Consider the following 7,569-nt stretch of genomic DNA (forward strand, 5'->3'; position numbering starts at 1 on the left):
AAGAACAATATTCTTGAACCTGAAGCTTGATACCCCCAAACTTACACTTCAATTAAGAAGCATAAAGCAGTCGCTGTCAAATATAGAACCCAACTAGATTGGGGCCGAACCCATAGAAAATACAAAGGAAATAAGTCTATTAGCACTTATATTTAGTTGTAGTCACTATTTTCCGAAATTAAAAATACATAAAGTAAAAATACATAAAGTAAAATTGAGGTTTGTTTGTTTAATTCAATAACAATGTAAAACAGACATGCGGTGTTGAACAGTATGAGAAGGTAGCTAGGACTATATTCCCCATGACATGTAACTCAGTAGACGTCTTGTATTGGTGATACCATTTTATTGCATCGCATGCAAAATCTAGCAAGTTATGGACATTTAAACGCCTTCCAGCTCTATTAAATGAATTTCATTCTTTACCTTCTGGTCTCCGAATGTATATCTACCTAAACCTTGCTTTTGCCTTACAAACTATCCCCTCACGGATTGAAGTTCTTAGACGAAGGTTTGTAGCTTTGAATCTTCATTGTAGTTATATTTTCCTAATCACTACCCCTCTTTCGAGCAAGTAAATATTAAAGAGTTTTAACTTGTGCACTCATTAAAAAGAAAATAAGATAAAGAAAACTACAATGCATGCTTGAACAATGATTGAAAATTACCTATATGTTTGCCAACTTATTTATTTTGTCATGGTTCCCACAATCCTAGTTATGGGATTTAGATAATCATATTCATAAGCAAAGTATTAAGAATTGGTGTAGAATTCAATAGAATAGTACTTACATTTTTGCAATAGTAAATTTTGGATCAATGGATGAATAACGAATCAAGAAACGAATGAAAACTTGTATTTACGTTTGATTCCCAAAAGTAGTTCAAAATAAGCTTCACACAATGTTCAATACTCAAAAATCAGTAAAAGTGCGTAACTCCAAAAATAAAACCTATGCAGGGTATTTATAGAGTACAAAATCAAATTCTAAACAAAGTAGAAAAAATTTTAGTCTGCCAGGTTTACATTGAATGTTCACGTGCCTTGGTGATGTTCACGCCGCGTGGAGATCTGTCGTGGTCTTTGCTTTAGCTTTCACTACCTCTGAGTTCACCACTCCACAACCAATCTTCACGAATTATTCAGGACACAATCGTTTGTTTAGGTCTTTGTGTGAGTTGGTTGAAATTGTTCCTGAACCTTCTCAGTGTAATTTTTACGGCTGCTGTTGATGACCCATTACACTTTGCATGACACGTGGTGGGTCTCATGGGACTTGACTTGAACTTCTAGCAACAAATTTATTGCCTCACTTTCACGCTCATATTCTATAAACCATGATGATTTCCATGGCCCATTAAAGGTCTCATGGGATTTCACTTGAAAAAAACTTTTTGAACTCATATATAATGCCTCCACTTTAATGGTCAACTTCATGGGCTATATAAAGGTTCACGACCTGTGGAGGGACTTGTGAAGCCATCTGTAGTGATATTTTCAGCAAAAACTCATCAATTTTCCCCAATCTCGTGCACGACTTAGTTTTCCTGCAATCAAACAAAAACATACATCATATTTACAAAAATATGCTTGGAACCCATGCTAATTCACCATTTTAAGCATCCAAATAACGTAAATATGTGACACATCAACACCCTCAACTTAGAACCATTGTTTGTTCTCAAGAAATGACAACTACACAGAACATGTCACGACCCAACCCCGTGGGCCATGACTGGGGTCCGACCTGGACCCCCATTTATGTAACAGTCAACTACAGTTAAATTGGACTATGTATAACGTGATACTGCTCACAAAAACCTCAATGGGTTAAAACTTTTTCATGTTCATATAGCCTCCTAGATATAGGAACCAAACACATGAACCCAGTGGGTGATAGAATATTCATACACGTATGGCCTCTTTCATTTGCATCATGTCATGAAAGGGCATGCAAGCCGATAAGGCTTCCATGTCATAAGAACATTTACAACTGAACAAACTCACAACAACCCACATACACATATGTCTACAGACCTCTAAGAATAGGAACGACAACATATGGCGGGACAGAGCCCCCGCCGTATCCCTGCATAAAGAAATATATATACATCGCAGGACCAGTACTCAAAAGCTAGGCTCCAAAATAGTGAAGCACTTCCAACATAGCTGAGCAGAAATCCTAAGCTGGCGGATCTCCAAAATGAACATCTATACCTACGGGCATGAAATGCAGCCCCCCTAAGAAAGGGGGGTCAATACGAAAAATGTATCGAGTATATAAAGCATGGACTTAATAAGTAAAGTCGTTACCAGAGCAGAATGTGCAAAAATGAGCAAAATGTCCAGAATATCAAAATGCTTTTCATAATCACCGATAATGTATGCAGAAAAACATATGCCACATCCGGCCCCATTAAGGGACTCGGTGAACAAATAAAAAATATGGTCGCCGCCCCTTCACTGGCGCCACAGCACATCATAACACCAGAGTAGGAAATATCTCCATAACAGATCATATCATATTAGATGGTCATATCAGATCATATCATACTATATGTGTACATGGCACGTCATAACTCCACAAAACCCATGTACAGGTCGTACCTGCCTCCTCACGTCGGGGCATGGCGAACAACGCAGAGAAGTATACACGATAACAAAACCTGGCCCGGGCTCGGTGAAGGAAATATTGAGGCATCCACGAGTAGAATAGTGAGAAACTATATGCAATTTAAATCATATTTGAGACTCGACGGAATAATCAAATGAGCTTTCCTTCAAAATCGAGACAAAAGTCATATCAAGTACCTTTTGAAAGTCACTATGGACTATATCAAAATAGAACTTCTGGGAATCATATTTATGTATCAAGGCATAACAAAATATCTTTTGGAAGTCAAAAAATTGGCCATCCCAGTGGCTTTAAGAATAGGACTTCTTGGGAATCATATGGAAATCATATACTTGTTTCATAAAACCATGCCAAAAAGGGAGATTAGCTTTATATACTTATGTCAAATCATGCTAAGATAAGGAATACGATTTACATACTTATGCCAAAGAAATACTAAAATAAAGTATAAGCCTTACATACGTATGTCAAAACATGCCAAAAGAAGGAAACGTTAGCTTTACATACCTCTTATGAGTTACTCTTTATCCCATTCGCCTCGTCGTCCTTTGAACCTATTCAACATGAAAGTAATACGAATATCAACCACTCTTAACTTTCCAGCATCTTAGGTTGCACCTTAGTATTAATGAAATCTATTTCCTTAGTCGTTTCCCCGACTAGTTCTGTTATTTGCTAAAGCATCGACGAAAATTGGGCAGCACCTCCCCTATAATGTGCCATATCCAAATTTCCAATTAGGTCCCTAAGACCTACAGCCAACCAACCACAACAACCTGCAGCAATTCACACCAACAATATACAACATAAACTCCAAACGACTTATTCAAAAATACGATAGCACAATAGGGTGTCTAGCCTTTATTTTATAACGCCTTTCATTATACGCAACGAGGGGTCGTGTGGATTCAACCAGCAGCACCCTAACCCAAATTAGAACATATTTAGGCCCTGCAACAACACATCACACCCCTGCAGCAGCACCTCACACGAACAACACTATCCTTCGACGACAATTTAACTATAGCAATTCCAATTTAGTTTATTTCGAACGTCGAGCATTTCTACGACATTCTTAAACTTCCAGCAACATACAAGGGGTGTAATACACCATATAAAAACACCATAAACTTCAAATTGAAAGGAAAAACCTTACCTTTCCCAAAATTGGCCAAAACTCGCCAAACCTATCAAATCGTGAATTCTGGACAGCCCACTGTCTTATATTGTCGCTTAGTTTCGGAGGGGTAATTGAGGGAAACAGGATTTGTGGCCTCAATGAAAGTTATATACATGTGTATCAAGGTCGCAAATTTGTTTTAATTACCCCTACAGCAATTTTTTACGAAAAGATATGCCCAAAATACCCACAGCTGTCCGTGTAGGATTTCCAAAACAAAATCTGGGCAGTACCTCCTCTACACTTCATCACCCTTTTTCGTGACGCTAAAAGAAAAACTGGATTTGAAAGTCTAAATAAAAGTTATAGACCTATGAAATACCTTTCCAAAAAATATTGAATCACCCGAAACTAAGATATACACAAGAGGTTATACCAATATTACTAACGACTGTCCCCTCCAAAAACGGGTCTATTCCCTAGCTTTTTCTCTTTAAGTTTCTCTTAGTTTTCCAAGTGAAGAACTAAAAATATGGTTCCGTAGGCATCGTAATATACATATATACACCTCCACATAATTGAGGAACACCATAGATAATTAATTCATGGAAGAAAAGTGAAGAACTTACCTTAATTTCCTCCAATTTGTGGCTGCTGTTGTGAGCTCTCTTTCTCTCATGTTTTTTCTCTCTATTTTTGTTCAAGTTTTTGGCTAAAAATGACTTAATAGTCATCCATACATAGATATATATATCTTTTTAGAGAGTGACACATGTCATCCCCTAAGGGTGACACGTGTCACACCCTTAGGCAGCCACCTCAATTATGCAACCAATTCATGGCTGCCATGTGGCAGTTGGGGATCCACCCCATGGTGTGTCACCTACTGCCATGTGTCACTTTCATGTGATGCCATGTGTACCTATCACATGCTTCTATGTGTCAAGTAGGTGAGTCACCTACTTGCTTTAAGTAGGTGCGTCGTTTTCTTATTTCTCTTCCGTGGATTCGTAATTTCATCGCACTTTAAGAGCCTATGTATTCCTTGCTACTTAGTCTCAACACGCACTCGAGTAGCTTAAGTACGTAAGACCTCCAAGTTGGTAGTTTACGCGAGTCAATCGAGTCCTATGACTCATTTCTCGGCCTTCAACTCCTTTTGAATTTTTATAACCCTATTTCCAATCTTCCTTATTATGAAGCATTTCGTTCTCCTTTCCTTGGAGTTATTTGATAGCATTATAAACTATCCGACTAACATAATGACTTTTAAGAAACTTAAGATCCTTCTGAGAAACTTGAGAAGTTTAAGAAGCATTCTAAGGTACCAAAGTACGGGGTGTAACATCCTTCCCCCCTTTAGAACATTCGTCCCCGAATGTTAACTAGCCTCATAAGGTCTTACGAGTGCTTCAAGATTCTTCTGTACTGGCTGCCGTTCATAGGCCTTGTATTAACTCATATAGTCTATTTAAGAAGGTAGATTACTTGTAGGCATAGGGAACAGGTGATATTTCTTTTCCATTACTTCTTTCCAGTTCCTTTACCACACATCATATTGCACCCTTTACACGAACATGTGTAGGAGGTTAAAGTAGCCCAAAAGGTGCTTTAGCATCACCATACTAGTCTGTACGTAAACCTGTATCATTTTTTACTTCCTTCCTCTACTTACCCTTGAGTTTCCTCATATTCCAGTATAGGAGAGATCTCTCATCCTTTCCTTGTTTTGCTGCTTGTATACCACAATATTAGTAGTCAGTAACTTTGTTACCAACATCTTACCTTCAGTCGAGTATAGCCTGGCTATTCCTTACAGTATGTTTAAGTTCTCATCGTAATTCTCTTGTTGTATTCATCCCCTTTGTATGCACCTATTCTTTGATGTCATACTATTCAAGTCCTTACTATTAATTCTCCGCACTGTCTCCGGTATCATGGCTTTTATCTGTTTATTGCTGGCCTTTAGATCTTATTAACTCGTGTCAATATGGGATCTCACTTGAAGCCACTTCCCCCCTTTAGGGTGTACCCATGTCACTATCTGTTGTGTTCTACCTTACGCCCTTATTTCCAATTTTCCAATACGTATGATTCTTTTCCAACACATTCGGTATACTGCACCATATCTATGCCTTCCTTTATATCTTCCATACCTTTAGTTGCCTAGGTACGACAACTTAACACAATCATGAGGTGCTAATCCAGTCTAATTATGGGTACTCAAGTCACGTAGCAATTTATTCGAAGCCACTTTCCATTTATTTTGATCAACAACTAGCTAGGGCTTATAGTCGTTTCCAATCCTCAAATAAGCAGTACTTAACTTCCGACGCTCGGTGTCCCAAGCTTTGTCATAGTCCTAGCCTTATCCCAGTGGGTACCACTTGTACCTTTAATGAATTCACAATGCGCTAGTTGTTTTGCAAAGCTACATTCCCTATGTCAAAGGGTCTTATCATCTTTCACGGTGGAGTTACATATCCACAATACTTCTTTATATCAACAATGCCATGCACGGCCAACGTGTATATATACATGCATATCATCTCATATTACAGCCACACAGTGCTTTCCAGGGGGTCACCCATCCCAATATTACTCTTGCCCAAGCACGCTTAACTTCGGAGTTCTGATGGGATCCGGTACGTTAGTGCTGGTATGATCGCACCCTCCCCCGTGGGGCGCATATCTATCGAAGAAGACGATGACCCAGCAGCTGATCCAGTAGGCCAAGCTGCACCGCCCAAGTTACCCTTCTTAGTTAGTTTTATCCTTAATATATCATTCTATTCAGAACTACCAGTCTTTCCTAAATCATTTTCCTTTAATTTCAAGGAAAATTTGGGCAGAGTTTCCTCTGTATTTCTTACTATCTCAATACCTGCACGTAGAAAATGCCAACAATGCCTCACAGGGGCAATACGCATAAAGATACATATATACATATCATATCACGTCATATCGCAGCCTCATAGGGCGCCCAATATCAATAATACGATAAACTGATGGACTTACCTCGTATGTCCAACTCGAACTGCACCTGTTTAGACTTTCCGTCTACTTTTCCTTTCAATTTTCAACTTTACATGTCAACCGTAATTCAATACCTTACCTAGCACCTATCATTCGTGCCTTGCTTACCTACATGCTGTGAAACTTCCAATATTGTTAGTAACCTTCTTCTATCGATGTTGTCCTTCTGCTGAAATCACAAGTTAGTATGAGGAATTTCATTCCCTATGACTCGGCTCTATCGCACGATCGTAGATATGAAAGAAAGGTAACATCCTAAATGTGCTGTAGCCTCTTGTCTATAGATGTGGTGCACAACACACCGATAAACAAGACTCTACTAGACACGGTCTATAGACACTCCAAGGACGAACTGCTCTGATACCACTTCTGTCACGACCCAACCCCGTGGGACGCGACTAGGGTCCGACCTGGACCCTCGTTTATGTAACTATCGACTACAGTCAAATTGGACTATGTATAACGTGATACTACTCACAAAAACCTCAATGGGTTAAAACTTTTTCTTGTTCATATAGCCTCCTAAATATAGGAACCAAACACATGAACCCAGTGGGTGATAGAATATTCATACACGTGTGGCCTCTTTCATTTGCATCATGTCATGAAAGGGCATGCAAGCCGATAAGGCTTCCATGTCATAAGAACATTTACAACTGAACAAACTCACAACAACCCACATACACATATGTCTATAGACCTCTAAGAATAGGAACGACAACATATGGCGGGACAGAGCCCCCACCGTACCCCTGCATAAACAAATATATACATTAC

At 38.9% G+C, this 7,569-nt stretch overlaps 1 pseudogene; it reads right to left on the reverse strand.

Moving 5' to 3' along the window:
• Positions 1-6,308: 6,308 nt before the first annotated feature.
• LOC129875317 (5S ribosomal RNA) lies at positions 6,309-6,429 on the reverse strand (annotated as a pseudogene).
• Positions 6,430-7,569: the final 1,140 nt, after the last annotated feature.

The sequence above is a fragment of the Solanum dulcamara genome, chromosome 11 (genome assembly GCF_947179165.1).
Source record: "Solanum dulcamara chromosome 11, daSolDulc1.2, whole genome shotgun sequence".
Taxonomy (NCBI): domain Eukaryota; kingdom Viridiplantae; phylum Streptophyta; class Magnoliopsida; order Solanales; family Solanaceae; genus Solanum; species Solanum dulcamara.